The following is a 19,153-nucleotide window of genomic DNA, read 5'->3' on the forward strand; positions in this document are numbered from 1 at the left end:
ACCATGACAACCGGCCTCCTTGGTACACTGTCTCTCTCATATGCTCCCATCCTTCATCCCAAGTGATGACAACCACGGAGTTAAACTGAGCTGCCAGGGGGATGAAACCACCCCCCAGGCACCAGGAGGCCACCTGATCATTTTGCCTCTTCTATCAGCTTGCACCCCTGGGGAACAGTTGCCCAACCTTGTCAGGGAATATTTTTTTTTTTAAGAGAATTCCCAACTCTTGGTCCTCTGTCCTCAGCAGCTGTGAAGGGGAAGGTAATGGGGCTTTTCTGGAGTCCTAGGTTCAATCGCTGGGTTGGGAAGATTCCCTGGAGAAGGAGAATGGCTATCCACTCCAGTATTCTGGCTGACAGAATTCCATGGACTATATAGTCCATGGGGTCACAAAGAGTCATGCATGAGGGACAGACTTTCACTCACTTTACCCCATAGACAGCTTCCTCTCCTGGAACTGCTCACAATGCTGGCATCCAGCAGAAGCTAGGGTCCACGTGTCATGTTCTGGCCCCCCTGTGACCACGGAAATCAGGCAACTGTCAGGAAACCCAGGAACACAAGGCACAGCTCATCCATGTCCATAACATCAATACAGGAGGTTTCCAGCGCAAGCACAGTCAGGGGCTGGGTCCAGCCACGCCTCGCATGTTCCCAGGCCTCTCTGCCTGAGCTGAGATCATTACGCTGTTTCTTTCACTGCACAGGAATATGGGGGTTGCTGTAAACTGCGAGTCATGGCCGAGCACACAGGCAAACCTGATGACAAAACATTCTCCCTGGGAAATGAGGGTGAGCAGATACTAAAACTTTTGACACTTTAATATAGCACAGGCCTTGGCGAATTTCACTCAGCAGGAAAGATGTCACATAATGGAAACACCATCAGGCAAAAAGAGGGGAAAAGAATCAGGGTGTGCCTAACATCTCACATAGCCCTAAAAACAAGAAGGAAAAGTGGTTTAACTAAAATAAAGTAAAAAGGTTACAGAGTTTCCCAGGTGGTGCTAGTGGTAAGGAACACACCTGCCAATTCAGGAGGCATCAGAGACACTGGGGTTCTATCTCTGGATGGGGAAGATTCCCTGGAGGAGGGCATGGCAACCCACTCCACTACTCTTGCCTGAGAATTCCACAAGCAGAGAAGCCTGGTGGGCTACAGTCCATAGAATTGCAAAGAGTCAGACACGACTGAAGCAACTTAGCATGCATGCACGCACGCGCACACACAGAAAGGTCACTTTTAGGCTCCTGGAAATCCTTTTCAGAAAAACTTCATGTTAGACCAGCCTCAGTCCGGTCCAGCTGGTGTTCATTCAATGCCCTTTCTTTTGGACACTGCTGTGCTATGCTGTGCTAAGTCACTTCAGTCATGTCTGACTCTGTGCGACCCTATGGATCATAGCCCGCCAGGCTCCTCTGTCCATGGGATTCTCCAGGCAAGAATACTGGAGTGGGTTCCTGTTCCCTTCTCCAGGGGATCTTCCAGACCCAGAGATGGAACCCTCCACTCTTACATCTCCTGCTTTGGCAGGTGGGCCCTTTACCACTAGCTCCACCTGGGAAGCCCCTTTTGGATGCTACCAGCTGTGAAATGGGTAACCTATTGACAAATATGTTATTTTTCCCAGCTGCACCCACACCCAAGAGCTTAAGCAGCAAAATCCCCTAATAATAACTGGCCCCAAGTCAGAATGTATTATGCACCTCCTATAGCCAGAGCCAAAAAACTCAGAAGAAACCTTGGCACCATGGGAAAGGTCTCTTTTTAGCATCAGCTGTCCCCTTTGCAGTTTGTTAAAGCCGAAGGAGTATTAATCCAAGTGAAATCTTGTCCAGGAGGCTCTTAGTAAGGAAGCTACCAGGGGGGTGGGGTGGGAGAGGATGGCTGAAAAGTGCAGAAACACTACTGCAGGTTAGGCTATTCAGAATGAGCTATTTTCTCCCAAATCCTATAATTGCCTGGAGCATGTGATCTTCTTGAAGGTCATTAAAGACATGCTGCTGTCAGATTCCTCCCAGAAAGTTTCTGCTTTGATTAGTTTCCTGATGCTCATTTCCTAAAAGGCTCTTTTCGTCCCTTAAAAGAAAAAATGAAGAACATTACAATTTTTTTTTTAAGGAATTCGATGAATAACCTGCTAAATGTAGCTTGGCCAGATGAAAGGAAACAGCAAAGAGGAAAATGGCCCTGGCCTTCTTGGAGTCCCCTGCTGGATAAATGGTGCATGGTCAGTATATCCTCTCCCCTCGAAGATGAGGTGGCTCAGCGGTACCTGACGTCAATCACCTTCTATATCTGTTGACGTGAACATGACCACATACGTCATTGGTAAAGTCCACGTGAGCTTCTTGTGGCCTTTGGAGCACTTATAGATCCCAAAAGATTTAAAAAAAAAAAAAAAAAAACACCTCTCCTCATCTGTTAAGGATTCAGGTATGTAAGGGTGTATCCACAAGGACCCAGTGAGATAAAGAAGCAGAGCCAAATAATGGTCCAGTGACTATGATTAAACATATATATAACTCATAATGCCAGTGTTTCGAATCAAAGCAGGAAATCAAAGTATTTCCCCTGACACAATAAGATGTGGAACCAGTTTCTCTTGGATCAAAGGCCCCTTTTGTTCTCACCACATTTAGATGTGTGAGTCACAGCAGACCTAGAGCGGTCATCACCTCCCCATCCGTGGAGATGCTACTTGCCAAATCTTCACCTGCAGCCTGGATACCTTCAGTAACCCAAGTTCAGCTCCCCGGTCACTTCAATGTAATTCTATGACAACTGTGTCCTGTAGACAGCAGCAGCTTCTCTCTCTCTTTTTTTTTTTTAAGCCTTGGATCAATTTTGCAAGCTCAACTTGCTTTTATTTTTGTTGAAGGCACTAAATGACTTTGTCATCACTCATCCCGCCAGCAAAGGAAGCAACGGATCGTCAATGCCATAATTTGTAAGATATTGAAATCGCAGGTTGTCTCCGAGAACCCACATGCCCTTAATCTCCAGCTTTTGACTTCAGGAAAGTCACACTTATTTCATATCCACACAGCTTCTGGGGCTTTCCCACTGGGAGACTTTGTTATAATGTAGATTCTGACCCCATCAGTCTGGGGTGAGGGCTTGAGGTTGGGTATCTCTAACACAGTCCCAGGTGCTGCTGAAACTGCTGGTTCCTGGACGGCACCTTGAATAGTGACAGCCGGGGGAAGCTTTACTTAACTAGTTGGTAGGTATATAGTGGTTGGGGCTTCCTAGGTGGCCCAGGGGTAAAGAATCCACCTGTCAATGCAGGGAATGCAGGTTCAATCCCTGATCTGGGAAGATCCTCTGGAGGAAGAAATGGCAACGCACTCCAGTATTCTCGCCTGGAGAATCCCATGGACAGAGGAGCCGGGTGGGCTACAGTCCACAGGGTAGCAAAGAGTCAGACACGACTAAACGCACGCACACGCGCGCACACACACACACAGTGGTTGAGCCCTTAAGCTCTGAAGTCATATTACTTGGGTTTACATCCTGCCTCTGCTATTTACTCTTTCTAATTTTCCTTGTGTCTGAGTTTCCTCATTTCCAGAACAGTGCTCAAAATAACAGCACAAACTAGAGTTGCCATGAGGAATAAATGCAGCCATAGGTGAAAGGCACTCAACACAGCAGCACAGGACACCATAATAAATATCCAAATATTCATCCAAATAAATAAACATAATAAACACCCAAGACATGAGCTGTCAACTGCTCTGGCTTCCTCCTATCTGGGTCCACCTTTCTCTCGGCCAGAGGAAGCCCAGGAGAGTCCCCAGAGACACAGGAAGTGAAATGGAAAGTTTCTGACCCTCACAACACAAGCCAGCAGCTTAGTCTTTTTAACAAGTAAGGTCTGGCCAGCTCATTCTACCATCGTCATTTGAGAAGGGCTGTGCATGCATGGTGTTCCCAAAGCCAGGCCGTGTTGTACGGGTGGGAAAAGAACGTGGGTTTTGGAATCAGGGAACGCTGTGTGCAAATTCACCTCTGAAAGCCTCTATTTACTCACCTGTCAAAGGGGATAATAAAACCTACCACGCAGGGATGCCGTGAGGATGAGTGATATGTACGTCAAGTGCTTGCCCCTCTTGCAGAAGGCACTTCGTAAATGGAGGCTGTTATGATGCTGCCATCAGAATTCCACATTCACAAGGACAAACAGGAGAGGAGACCAGGAATAGCGGCAACTCAGCCTGGATGATGCTCTGTTCATCCAGGAGGAAAGAGGCTATTTGCCAACCGAAAAGGATGATAAACGAGGACAGGACTGCTCAGTGCTTGGGTGCACAGCTTTTCTGTGGTCTTAGATACAAGGGAGTGATGTTACTGGATGTAAGAGGTTTTTCCATGTGGCTCACCGTGTGTGAAGTTGGCCCACGTGTCAGCGACTCTACTAGACATTCAGTAGACAAAATGAAGATGGGTGACACGATGGCCCCAACTTCAAGGAGTGCCCACCTCATAGAGGAGACAGAATCATATAAACGAACAGATATCCGTTAATGAGAGCCGTGTTGGGTTTCCCTGGTGGCTCAGTGGAAATCCACCTGCCAGTGCAGGAGACGTAAGAGACTCGGGTTTGATCCCTGGGTCAGGAAGATCCCCTGGAGGAGGAAATGGCAACCCACTCCAGTATTCTAGCCTGGAGAATCCCATGGACAGAAAAGGCTGGTGTGGCTACAAGTCTATGGAGTCACACAGAATTGGACAGGACTATACGACTAAACGAAGAGTTACGGAAGAGAAGGCTTCTAAGGGAACAATTAACAGGATTGTCACAGAAGGCCTCTCTCCCAGAAAAGATATTTAAACTGAGTCTTGAAAGATAAGAAGGAGGGAATCAGGTGCCGAGCACCGGAAGAGCATTCTAGGTATAGGGAACCGTGATGCCAAGGCCCTGGGGTTAGAACAAGAAAAGGGAGACAGTAGAAAATGAAGGTAGAAAAGCAGGCAGCAGACAAATGATGCAGGATCTTGCAGTAAAGATCCAGGATGGCATCCCAAAGAGTGCGGGATCCAGTGAACAGGACAGCGCCACCCATCTGTCTGCAAACCTGAAGACTGAACGCCGCACAGACTGAGCCCCAGGGCTGCTTGGGACCACGGGTCCCGACCTGACTTCTGAATGCCTTCTGCTTCCTACGGAAGGACTTTGACCCTGGAGACACCACCCCAAGTGAGGAATTCCTTAAAGCCTTCTGGATGCAGCGTCAAAAGTGCAGAGGAGGCAGAGAACATTCGGCTTTACTGAAAGTCCCAGGAGGCGCTGGATAAAGCCACCCCAAACCCTCGTGAGGAGGAGTCAGAACCTCCAGAGACAGTGCTGAGTAAACACACTATTGACCAGCCTGTCCCTCCACAGCGAGCTCTGCACTCCTAAGGAATAAATAAATCCCAGATGTAAATTGCCCCCGGCAGCCTCCTTCAATTACACAAATCCGAACGTGACAGGGAGCGGCAGAAATTCCCCTCCAGTGACTCTGAAACCCGAGAGCAAAGCGAGAGAGCTAAAATATAATCCCCACACCAAGAGCAGCCAGAAGGAAGCAGGACTCCCCGAGTCCCCTGGTCCCCAAATGCTTAGCCCAGTCTGTCTACACAAGGCTGGGTGGCTGAGAGCAAGGGAGCCGCCTTACCCACCACAGTGATGATCCGGGTAATCCAGGAAGGGAGAAGGAGGGCACCTCCTTCCTCTGCCAGGAGTCTCAGCATCTTGCAGGAGGGGGCAGGAGATGGAGTAGGAGGGTGCTTGAGGCAAGTCTTTCCCTGTCCTCAGCTCACTAGATACAGCGAGTTCTCTCCTACTCAGAACAGAGGAGGTCGACACATTTACACCTGCAGGGAAGCTGGGGTGGGGACAAACTAAGGACTCGGGAGCAGCCAGATCACAGAAGGGAGGAACCCGGACCTCTCTTTCCTCCCCTAGGAGTCCCGCTGAAATGAAGTAGGGAGGCTCTGAGGAAGGCCCTGCCAAGCGCGCTGTCTGGTTTCCTTAACTGCAGTTTTGCTTCTCTTACCTAAAAAGTTCATTGAGAGCTTCTCTGGTGGCTCAGAGGTAAACAGTCCACCTGCCAATGCAGGAGATGCAGGTTCGATCCCTGGTCTGGAAAGATTCAGCATGCCACGGGGCAACTAAGCCCATGCACTGCAACTATTGAGCCCATGCTCTAGAGCCTGGGGGCCGCAACCCCTGAGCCCACGTGCTGCAGCTACTGAAGCCGGAGCGCCCTGGAGCCCGTGCTCTGCAACAAGAGAGGCCACCGCAGTGAGAAGCCTGCACACAGCACTAGAGTAGCCCCAACTCTCCACAACCAGGGAAGAGCCTGCACAGCAGCGAAGACTCAGCACAGCCAAAAATAAATTATTTTTAAAAAGTAATTCAGAGTCCCACTTAATACTTCCGGGTCCTCTGATTGTCTTGGTTATTTCATTTTTAATACTTTGCATTATTAATGAGTTTTAACATTTTCTTAGGGGGTTTCTAATCACTTGCTCAACATTCAGAAAATGAAGATCATGGCATCTGGTCCCATCACTTCATGGGAAATAGATGGGGAAACAGTGGAAACAGTGTCAGACTTTATTTTGGGGGGACTCCAATATCACTGCAGATGGTGACTGAAGCCATGAAATTAAAAGACGCTTACTCCTTGGAAGAAAAGTTATGACCAACCTAGATAGCATATTCAAAAGCAGAGACATTACTTTGCCGACTAAGGTCCATCTAGTCAAGGCTATGGTTTTTCCTGTGGTCATGTATGGATGTGAGAGTTGGACTGTGAAGAAGGCTGAGCGCTGAAGAACTGATGCTTTTGAACTGTGGTGTTGGAGAAGACTCTTGAGAGTCCCTTGGACTGCAAGGAGATCCAACCAGTCCATCCTAAAGGAGATCAGCCCTGGGATTTCTTTGGAAGGAATGATGCTAAGGCTGAAACTCCAGTACTTTGGCCACCTTATGCGAAGAGTTGACTCATTGGAAAAGACTCTGATGCTGGGAGGGATTGGGGGCAGGAGAAGAAGGGGATGACCGAGGATGGGATGGCTGGATGGCATCACTGACTCGATGGACGTGAGTCTGAGTGAACTCCGGAAGATGGTGATGGACAGGGAGGCCTGGTGTGTTGCAATTCATGGGGTCGCAAAGAGTCAGACATGACTGAACTGAACTGAACCACTTGTTCATCTTCCTGGTCAGTTTTTCTTTTGGCACATTTGCATATTTCTTAATTTGTAAGTAATCTTTTCATATGAACGATGTTAACCCTCTGAAAAATATTGCCAACTCTTTCCCCTCTTCTTGGCTGGTTTCTACCCATTTTTATGGCATTTCTCGAACTCTCTGAAAGGACCACAAAACAGCCATCTAATTCTGCCAAAAAATATTCTCTGTTTTTGAAATAAGGGTTTCTAGAATCTCCATGAATTATCTGCTCATGTGCCCAAAATGTCTCAGAAATCCTTAGTGTCTATAAACTACCCAGTTTATAAGCCAAACCTACAGCATCAATCTACTCTCTTCCTGCCTCTGCAGAGGCCATGACAAGACTTCGTCACACTCTCTAGTCCTGCTATTGTTGTTGTTTAGTTGCTAAGTCATGTCTGACTCTTTTGGGACCCCATGGATTGTAGCCCACCAGGCTACTCTGTCCATGGAACTCTCCAGGCAAGAATACTGGAGTGGGTTGCCATTCCCTTTTCCAGGAGATCTTCCCAACCAAGGGATCCAACCTTCTTCTCCTGCATTGGCAGGCAGACTCTTTATCACTGAGCCACCTGGGAAGCCTCCTGAAGTCTGGAGGTCACCATATGCAAAGGACAGTCTCTCAATGACTTGGAGATGCCCTCTGTCACTCAACACCAAAGCTCACACTTGTCCACCCCCCTCACCCACTTCCATCCACCTCCATTCCCTTTTGTCTAAAAGACTTTCTGATGGCAACAGGTGCCAAGAATCCTTCAAAGAAACTTTATTTCAAAACATAACTACACTGGGACAAGTTGGAGAAATCCTTGATGGTGTCTACTGACTGTACGCTCAGTGTGAACCAGCTCTGGCATCCGAAAGAGCAGGGAGCTCTTCTTGCTCATCACATGCTTTCTAACCCCCTTACTTCTCAGGCGACCTTCCTCTAACTAAACACCACCTCCCCACCCCCCTACACCACCCAGGTTGGCCAGTCCTAATCATCTTTCCAATCTCAGCTTAACCATCACCCCCCTTCACCAGCAATGAGGCTGGAATAGACACCCAGCCATCCATCAAGAACCCTTACTATTATGTCTAGCACCACAACTGTATAATTACATATAACTGTCTGTTTACCTGTTTCCCCAGGTCTTGAAGGCTTGAACAACAGTGTCTTTTGCTGCTGTATTTCCAGCAATGAGCACAGAGCCAGGCTCATGACTTACAGTCCGTATAAATTTGTGGAATCAATGGATCATTTCAAGTGTTAGAATGAGAAAAGGGTTAGCCCCATTGCTACCTGGAAAAGTCCAGACCAGGATATCAAGTTCAGCTCTTACACAGTGAAGAAAATTGAGGGCTGGTCTTTTAACATGACTTCTCAATGAACCCTGAAGATGTTTTGTTTGCCTGGGGGTCTTGACTTACACTGGATAGTCTAACAATGGGGTTTAAGGTGGGGGCTTTGAGTTACATATAGCAGCTCAACTGGAGACTGACAACAGCCATGTGGGCTGTGCACCACAGACCCCAGTACCTGGGGCATCAGGGCACAGATAAGCTTCCCCAGTTGCCAAGACTGCATGCTGTTGTCTCACATTGCTGCTAGGAAAACAGCAGTGTCCATGACTCCATGGGAAGAGGATACCTGGAAGTTTCCACCTTTGGAACTTTCCCAGACCATGCCCTATGTGCTTTCCTTGGGTGCTTTGAGTCTGTATCCTTCACTACAATAAACCATAACCTTAAGGGAATTCTGTAAATTTCTAGTGAATTACCAACACTAAAGTTGGTCTTGGGGAACCCGACACTTGGCAATGGTACCAGATTCAAGGGTGGCTTGGTGGACTGTGCTCCCTTAGCTTTGCAGTCCCACTCTTCAGGACAACAGTGGAGGACAGTGGCTATAATAATAACAACTCATCTGGGGGGACGTCCCTGGTGGTCCAGTGGCTAAGACTCCATGCTCCCAATACAGAGGCCCAGGTTCGATTTCTGGATGGGGAACTAGATCCCACATGCCACAATTAAAAGATCCTGCATGCTGCAACAAAGATTGAAGATCTCAAGTGCTACAACTGAGACTCGGTGCAGCCAAATAAATAAATAATATTTATTAAAAAAAAAAAAAACTCATCTGGAAAAAGTGAGGCATAAACAACAGACCTGGCTATGGAATGTTGAGACTGGCGAAGCCACCATCATGGACACCTCATTCATTAAAGGCAGCCTTCTTCTTCCTCTCCAGCCCTCCCGGATGGAGACGGGCAGTCTCTCCAGGCAAGAGAATGAATCATGACTGCCTGCTTGCTGCTCTCCCCATCCCTCTCCCTCCGACAGATGACTAGGCAAAAATAGAAGAGAATTCCTTCTTTATAAATATCTTTACATGCTAAATGTCTCTAAAAAGCACCATGTGCCAAGCTAGTCTGCTAAGAAACAGATGCAGAACAGATGCGAAGGCCCATGAGGTAGCCGAGAAGTTAAAGAATCTTTATTCAACGAGGCAGGAAAAGTTTCTTGGGAGCATAAATATGATCAAGGCAACCCAAGGCAACAGGAGATCTATGGAAAGCCTGGCTTGTAGCTAGTAACAGCATTTCTCATCATGTCAGTTTCAAAGCACATGTGAGAGTGTGTGTGTTCATTCCATGGCTACCCTATCCGTTCATTCAGTATTTATTAAGCACCTACTCTGCGCACAAATACCTTCACAAGGTACAGGGGTAACCAAGACTAGCAAGCTCCCTGCTCTCAAATTCTAATGGAAGGAGTCAGATAAAGCATAAACTGAGTGTCAGTTGCTCAGCTGTGTCTGTCTCTGTGGCTCCATGGACTTCAGCCTGCCAGGCTCCTCTGTCCATGGGATTCTCCAGGCAAGAATACTGGAGTGGGTTGCCATGCCCTTCTCCAGGCGATCTTTCCAACACACGGATCGAACCCAGGACTCCTGCATTGCAGGCAGATTCTTTATCATGTGAGCCACCAGGGAAGCCCAAAACATAAACAAAGCACTGTTTAGATAGACATATGTTACCAAAGTGGAGTAGGAAATGGCAACTCACTCCAGTATTCTTGCCTGGAGAACTGCATGGACAGAGGAGCCTGGCGGGCTACGTACAGTCCATGGGGTTGCAAAGAGCTGGACATGACTGAGCATACAACATATATATATATATATATATATATATATATATATATGAACAGAAGAAAATCAAGCTGAAAACATAGTAATAATGAGCATGGAGGCCACTTGAACTGAGTGATCAAGAAAAGCTTAGGACTTCCCTGGTAGTCCATTAGCTAAAACTCTATGCTCCTGACACAGGGGGGCCCAGGTTCAATCCCTGGTAGTCTGGGAACTAGATCCCACATACCACAACTAAAGATCCCACATGCCACAATGGAGATTGAAGGTGCTGCCGCTGAGACCTGGCACAGCCAAATAAACAAGTAAGCAATAATTAAAAAAAAAAAAAACTTTAAAAAAAAAGAAAGAAGGAAAGGCTTATGAGAGGCAGCAACATTTGAGATAAAACTTGAGTCATGAGAGGAAGCCAACCACTGGAAGACCTAAGGGAAGAAAATTCTGACAGCGGCAACAGTACGTGCAAAGGCCCTGAGGTGGGGACTGTAGAATTGTTCCAGGAAGAGAAAGACAGGACCAAGGAAGAGAACAGGGTTTTGTCTGTGATCAGGAGATGTGCGCAAGCCTTTTAGGCCATGACAAGGAATTGATTTTAATTCTTGGTAACATGGAAAGCTGTAAGAAGGTTTTAGTAAAGATGAATATAATTTGATTTATGGTTTTTTTGTTGTTGTTGTTATAATCACTCAGGCATGACCTAGCTAGGTCATGCACTGATTGTAGGGGTGTCAAGGCTGGAAGCAGAGACCACTTAGGAAGACTTGTCTGTTGTCTCTGACGGTGGCCCACGTGGGGAGTCATGGTGGAGATGGAGAACCATTTTATGGCTGTCTTGAAGGCAGGCCTGGCAGCACTTGCTGATGATTTGAACACAGAAGTTAAGAGAAAGGGAGAAATCACAGATGACTCCTAGGTTTGTAGTTGGAACAGCTAAATGGAAAGTGGGGTCGGGCTACCCTGGAGGTCCGGGGGTTAAGAATTCTCCGTGCAGTGTAGGGGGCACCACTTGGATCCCTGCTTTGGGAAAAGCCCACATACCCCTGGGCAACAAAGCCCACAGGCCTAGAGCCCACGCTGTGCAACAAGAGAAGCCACTCAATGAGAAACCCACACGCAGCAACGAAGACCCAGCCCAGCCAAAAACAAATAAATATTTAACAACGACAAAAAGAAAGTAGGGTCATTTACTAAGGGAAGGTAGAGGGAGGCACGGGTTTGGGGACACGTGGGAAAATGTGACTCAGAAGAGTCACATAGCTGGGACATGGTGGAGGCAAGGTTTGAATGCTAGCATCTGGGACTCCAAGTGGCAAAGCAAACAGAATTTCCAAGCCAGGTTCCGGGAGGAGTTGAAGGAAAAAAAAAAAATCACCATCAGCCCCAGGCAAATTCAGGGCATGCCACACAACTGATCTATTTTCAGCATCCACTCTTGTGAAGGCTACTTGTAGAATCATAGAATTAATAGCATCTTTGAGCTCAGCAGATCCTTAGGCTCAAAAGGACACCTGCATCTTTGCAAACATGATTCCCAGAACATGCCCTGAGTAGGCAGATGGGTCAGGCTGCTGAGTAGCCTTTGCTTTGAATGGAGCTCTGGACACAGACCCATCGTCCAAACCATCCTATCCGCTTCCTTCCCGCTGTCAAAAGGAACAGGACATTATATAAACCTTCCAAAATGCCAAAAGGAGGAATTCTATATTTAACTCCCCTCCCAGCATCCAAACATCACGTGACGGCATGTTGAGGATCCAATTCAACATTGAGTAACAAGGAGATAACCCAAGGGACTCTCCCCTTCTCCTCCAGCTTCCTGTCTCCAGCCACCCACTGTCCTATCTTCATTAAGGAAGTTCAGAAATGGCTGGCTGGTGTGGCTCAGGCAGATCCCCCAAAAAAGCAAACAGCTGTGGGAGTCTAAAGGATTATGCTAATAGAGACGCTGTTAACACTGGCACAGCTACCTGGAGCTGGAAACCAGAGCCAATCACGGGCTCTTCCTCGCTTTTGGCAATCCCAAGAAGAGGTGTGGGGACTAAAGACTAAGAAGGAAGGAGGCAGCTTTATAGAAACCAGTGCCCTGAAGGCTGGGAGGCACATGAAATGAACTTCAGCTTTGGCATCCCTGAAGCTGGGACCTTTGTTGGAAAGGTGATGATTAAAAATTAAGTTACGACTACATGATTACAAGAACTGGGATGATGGAAGAAGCGGCAGGAGCCGATCAAGGCGGCATGGAGTGAGGCTCCTGAATACACTTATTGACCAGCTGGCATGCTGTGGGAGATCAATATATATTAAACACTGAGGCTGGTAGAGAACAGGTTTTAATGAGACCAGAAACAGTGTCTAGAGTGGGCTGTCGTGGTGAAGGGCCATAGAGATGCTAGGCAACCAGCCTCATCTCTGTGGGCCCCGTGTCCTCAGCTCTCCCTGGGATGTTCTCAGCTACAAAAAGAAAGCAAAGCAACTCAGGGGAAATTCTTGGGGATGTTAAAGCTGAGAAAGCCCTCCCTGGCATGCTTCAGGTCTGCTGGTCTAGTCTCATCCTGAACGGTGACTCATTCAATAAAAAAGGAAAGAAATCCCCAGGACAGAGCAATGAATAAGAGCCTGAGGGTACTTCTACCCTCAGGAGGTTCCCAGGTCCCTAGGTGGGCAACCAAGATACTGGAGCAGGAAAGGACTTCATGCTACAAACCCACAGAGGAAGAGCATCCATTCCAGTCGAGATCAGGGAAGACTTCCTGGGACAAGTGGCTTTCGAAAGAGAAATGAGGACCCCAAGAGAGTGGCCAGTTTAAGAAGAGGTGCAGAAGAGAGGTCCCCATGGGGAATACGGCATATGCGAAGGCTGGGAGAGTCTCCTCTTCTCTTTGCTTGTGACATGCTTGCGTCCCTTACCTGCCATGGATCCCGTGTTCCTTCCCCTGATACCCTCTTGCCTAGAGTTCCATAACAGGAAGAGTAGTTCATCATTGCTACTAGTATTTTGACGTTTTGCTGTTATTACTACTATTACCGTTATTTTCTTTATGTGCACTTACTACAGCTCTGTATAGTCAAAGCTATGATTTTTCCAGTAGTCACGTACAGATGTGAGAGATGGACCATAAAGAAGGCTGAGCACTGGAGAATTGACGCTTTTGAATTGTGGCTCTGGAAAAGACTCTTGAGAGCCCCTTAGACTACAAGGAGATCAAACCAGTCCACCCTAAAGGAAATCAACCCTGACTATTCATCGGAAGGACGGATACTGATGCTGAAGTTCCAATCCTTTGGCCGCCTGATGTGAAGAGCCAACTCATTGGAAAAGACTCTGATGGCGGGAAGGATTGAAGGCATAAGGAGAAGGGGACAACAGAAGATGAGATGGTTGTACGGCATCACCAACTCAATGAACGTGAGTTTGAGCAAACTCCAGGAGACAGTGAAGGACAGGGAAGCCTAGTGTGCTGCAGTCCATGGGGTCACAGAGTCAGACACAATTTAGTGACTGGACAACAACCTGTGTAAGGCACCCTGGTGAGTGTTCACCCACATTATTCTCTTTTTAACCCCACATCCCTATAAGAAAGACGCCACTATGATCCTATTTATAGGTGAGGAAACTGGGGTCCAGAGAGGTGAAATAACTTGCCCACAGTCACATAACCAGTAAATGTGGCAAAGTCAGATTCAAGGCCAACAGCTATAACACCTCCTAAACATCTGTTACCTCACTTTCCATCAGGTCATCATCCACGCCATGTGTAAAGCTTCACATTGAACTATGTATTCCTGGATTTCTAGCTTACCCATTTGTCTACATCATGTTCTTCAGCACTTATCATTCAAGACCTAGTCCACAAACATCGGAACCAGCTGGACATGGTAACAAATCCCAGACCTACCACTTATTAGCTGTATCATTTTCAGCAGGCTATCTGAACTTTCAATGCCTCAGTTTTCACAGTCACAACATGGGGAACTGCTGAAAAAAGTTTAAAGAGTTTAGTAGAAGGCCTGGCCTAGTTTTCGAAGGCCTAGCCACTGTAACAAGTTACACAAACATAGTGGGTTGAAACGATGTAAATGTATTATCTTAGCTCTGGAGATCAGAAGTCTAAAATGGGTCAGCATTCAGGGCTTCCTAGACCTTTCTTTTGAGGGCTGGGGAGAATGTTGGCTTTTACAACTTCCAGAGGTTGCCTGCATCCCTTGGCTCATAACCACATCACCCTAAACTCTGGTTTCTAGTATCACATCTCCTCCTTTGACTCATACTCCTGTTTCCCTCTAACCCTGTGGTTACATTGGACTCACTCAAATAATCCAAGATAAGCTTCCCATTTCAAGATGGGAAGAGTTGAAACTTAATCACAAAGTCCCTTTGCCCCAAAAGATAACGTATTCTCAGGTTTCAAAGGTTAGAAGGTGGACATCTTTGCTGGACCTTTATTCTACCTACCATACATAGTCTCCTCTCCAGCCCCCAAAGATTCACATCGGCTCTGTGTGCAAAGTAGAGTCTTTCACCTCCCAAAGCTTCAACCTGTTACAGTTTCAACACAAAATCCAAAAATCTCATCTAAATCTCATCAGCTCAAAAGTCCCAAATCCTAATCATCTCAATCGGGTATGATCCATCCAGGAGCAAAATCTGTCTCCATCTGTGGTCTTATAAAACTAGGAAACAAGGGACTTCCCTGGTGGCCCAATGGTTAAGAATTTGTCTTAATGCAGGGGACTAGGGTTTGATCCCTGGTCGGGGAACTAAGCCCGTGTGCCACAACTGAGGCCAGACACCACAACTGGAGAGCTCATATGATGCAAAGAAGATCACATGCCCCAATGGAGACCTACGCAACCAAAGGAATTACTTAATTAAAAAAAAATTATCTGCTCCCAAAATACAGTTGTGGGACTGGCATTGAATATCACAGTTATCTCCATTCCTGATCTAAAAGGGAAACAAATCACGGAAAGGAAAAAAAAAAAAATCACATCCAAGAATTCTGAAATCCAGCTAGGCAAACATTAGGTTTCAAGGCATGAAAGTAATTCTCTGCGCTTCATGACTCTGCCTTCAGAGTAAGCCTTTCTTTTTCACAAGAGGTAGCAAGTGTTTGCAGCCTAGGAGTTTAGCAGTGTGTTTCTTGCCTGTAGAATTTTGGGAGTGTGATGACCTTCCGTTTCATCCTCTGTGTTTGCTTCAGTCCAAGTTGGCAATGCTCCTGCGAGTATGAAATTTCAAGAAACTTGTGGGACTACTGTGTATTTCACAGGGATTCATTTCCTTAGACAAGAGGCTCTTCCACAGAACGTTTTTAAATAATCCTCTCTATCCCTGGGCTTCTGCTTAGATAGCTGAGGGGTCCATGAGTCACACACCTCATCTATTTAAAGATCCCATAGTATGATCAAATGCTGTGACATTTTGATTCTTTCCAGGCACTAATAAAAGATTATCCAGTCACATCCTTGGCTTTCTCTCCAGAGCAGCTTTCCTGAGAGTGAGTCTCCTATTTGGAGTATCTTTTACAATTTAGATAGGCTGAGAATTTCCCAAATCATCCTTTTGACTTAACAATTCTTCTCAATCCATCTTTTTTCCTCTCACATTTTGCTAAAGGAGAAAGAACAAACCAAGCTGCACTTTCAACATTTTGCTTGGAAATTTCCTCAGCTAACTAGTTGAGCTCACCACTTACAACTTCAGATTTCCACATAATGCTAGGACACAATTCAGCTAAACTTTCTGCCACATTATGACAAGAATTCCCTTTCTTTAGTTCCTAATAACATATTCCTCATTCCCATTCCTCTAGTCCTCACTGGCAGTGGCATCACAGACTCAGTGGACGTGAGTCTGAGCAAGCTCCGGGAGTTGAAGATGGACAGGGAAGCCTGGCGTGCTGCAGTCCGTGAGGTCACAGTCGGACACGTCTAAGGGACTGAACAGACTGGCTGACACTGGTAGTACTTTTAACACTGATGTTTCTACCAACAGTCAGTTAATGATAATTCAGGTGTTCTCTAAGATGACACGTTTTCTCTAAGATGCTCATCATTTCCTCCAAGTCCACAGTAGCAGAGCTGTTCGGTAGAAATTCATATTTCTACTAATGATGGGTTCAAGAAAGTCTAACCTTGTTCTATGATATGTCTCAAAATTCTTACAGGCTTTGCCCACTGCCCAATTCCAAGGCTACTTCTCCTCTTGTAGGTATTTGTTATGGCAGCACCCCACTTTTGGCACCAAAATCTGTGTAAGCCAGGGTTCAGTCAGAGAAACAGATCAGTAGGAGATCTGTATTGAGAAACTCATTACAAGGAATTTGCTTACATAGCTGTGGGGAATAGCTAGACATGTCTGATATCTGTAGAACAGGCTGGAATTCTTAGGCGCGGGCCAAAGCCTCCAGCCTCAGGTGGAGTTTATCCTTACGGAAGTCTCAGCTGCACTATCTGTCTGTTTATTTTTGGCTGCGCTGACTGCCGCTGCATGTGGGCTTTCTCTAGTTGCAGCAAGTGGGGGGCTGCTCTCGAGTTGCAATGAGTGGGCTTCTCACTGCCACAGCCTCTCTCGTTACGGAGCATGCATCCAGGGCACTCAGGCTTCAGTAGCTGTGGCTCACCAGCTTAGCTGCCCCAGAGCATGTGGAATCTTTCCAGCTCAGCGATCAAACCTGTGTGCCCTGCATTGGAAGGTGGATTCTTAACCTCCGGACCACCAGGGAAGTCCCTCAGCTGCACTCTTAGGGCCTTCAACCAACTGACCAAGCTGACTCAGATTATCTAGGATAATCTCCCATAAAGTCAGCTGATAACAGACTTTAATCACATTTACAAAACTTCACAACCCCACTTGGATTAGCATTTGGTTGAAAACTGGCAAGTGAAACCTAGCTCAACTGACACATGAAACTATCATCCAAGTATGATGCTATGTCCCCAACACTCAGGATAGTCTCTCAAGCATTTCGATATCCCTTCCCCTAGGTCCGAGGTCCAGAGTGAACATGCATAAGTCAAATGAGAAAGTTTACAGGCAAGTGGGCTCATCTTTTCATCTCTCTCGCCTCTTCCCCTCTTGCTCCTGTCTATCCAACCCCATTGATTCTGAAGGCTCTCTGTCATCCTTCGCTTTAGCAAGTCCATCATTTACTACTCTGGAAGCCAACAGTGTAAACATCAGAGCATAATAATCCACAGCACAGACACTAGAGTCCCACCTCTTCAACAGATGAAGGCTAAAACAATAAGGCATGCGTGCGTGTGTGTTTAGTTGCTCAGTTGTGTCCAGCTCTTTGTGACCCCATGGACTATTGCTTGCCAGGCTCCTCTGTTCATGAGATTCTCCAGGCCAGAATACTGGAGTAGGTAGCCATTCCCTTCTCCAGGGGATCTTCCCAACCCAGGGATGGAACCCAGGTCTCCCACACTGCAGGCGAATTCTTTACCAGCTGAGCCAGCAGGAAAGCCCAAGAATACTGGAGTAGGTAGCCTATCCCTTCTCTAGAGGGTCTTTCCAACCCAGGAATCGAACTGGGGTCTCCTGCACTGCAGGCAGATACTTTACCAGCTGAGCTACCAAAGATTTCTTTAAAAATTAAAAATAAAACTATCATGTGATTTAGCGATCGCATTTCTGGGTATTTACCCAAAAGAATGAAAATTGGGATCTTAGAGATATTGGCACTCCTACACTCACTGAAGCTTATTCACAACAGCCAAGTCATAAAAGCAACATAAATGTCTATCGATCAATGAATAAAGAAACTGTGGTATATACATACAACAGGATACTACTCAGCTCTAAAAAAAGAAGGAAATTCTGCAATACGTGACAACATGACTGAGCCTAGAGGATGTTACAGTAAGTGAAATAAGCCAGTCACAGAAGGACAAGTACTGCACCATTCCACTTATATGAGAAATCTAAAATAGCCAAATTCATAGAATTGAAGAATAGAAGAGTGGTTGTCAGAAGGGAAAATGAGGCATTTCTTTTCTTTTATTGGTGTCTATTTTTGACAAATAAAAATTACATATCACACAGTGTGATGTTCTGATAAACATATACATTATGAAATGATTACCACAATCAAACCAATTAATCTATCCATCATCTCACACAGTTACTCTTCGTGTGGGGGTGGGGGGCTTGAGAACACTTGCGATCTTACTCTCTTACCAAATTTCAATTCTATAATACCTTATCATGAACTACAGCCACCATTCTGCACGTTAGATCTCAAGAATTTATTCATCTTCTAAACTAAAAGACCGGTATCTCTCCTTTTCCTCCAGCTCACCCCCAGCCTCTGGTAAGCAGAAGCCGGGGACAGAGAGAATTATCTAGAAAAGACCTACAGAAGAGCCTCTAGTTTATTCTGTGTGAGATAACTACGTACCCCTTGGCTTCCTCCTCTATAAAATGGGGATAATCACAGGGTTGTTGAAAAGATTAACTGAGAGAGTTTTGTGCCTAGCATGAGGTACTGGTCGAATCAATGCAAACTTGGATTATCACCATAGCTCAACCCAAGTCATTGTCTCATCCTCAGAGCCTGGGGTCTGCCTGTCAGAGACACACAGTACTTGTCACAGACTCCCAGGTACTAGACAGGACTTCCCTGCTCTGAGGGGCCAGCTCCTGGAGACTGGCCTGTACAGCCTGAGGTGGTGGGAGAGCCTTTGATTTAAAGCAGTTTTCAAGCCAGAGCCCAAATCTGGTCTCTGCCAATTCCTGACCAATCTATTTACAGATCTCAGTTTTGTCATCACCAAATGGACACAG

The 19,153-nt window shown here is 46.4% G+C and overlaps 1 protein-coding gene across 2 annotated transcripts in view; it reads right to left on the reverse strand.

Annotated features, from left to right (window-relative positions):
- Positions 1 to 19,153, reverse strand: part of GRIN2A (glutamate ionotropic receptor NMDA type subunit 2A) — a 433,676-nt gene that overhangs the window by 376,641 nt on the left and 37,882 nt on the right. The gene's annotated exons all lie outside the window — the stretch shown is intronic.

The sequence above is a fragment of the Ovis canadensis genome, chromosome 24, assembly GCF_042477335.2.
Source record: "Ovis canadensis isolate MfBH-ARS-UI-01 breed Bighorn chromosome 24, ARS-UI_OviCan_v2, whole genome shotgun sequence".
Lineage (NCBI taxonomy): Eukaryota > Metazoa > Chordata > Mammalia > Artiodactyla > Bovidae > Ovis > Ovis canadensis.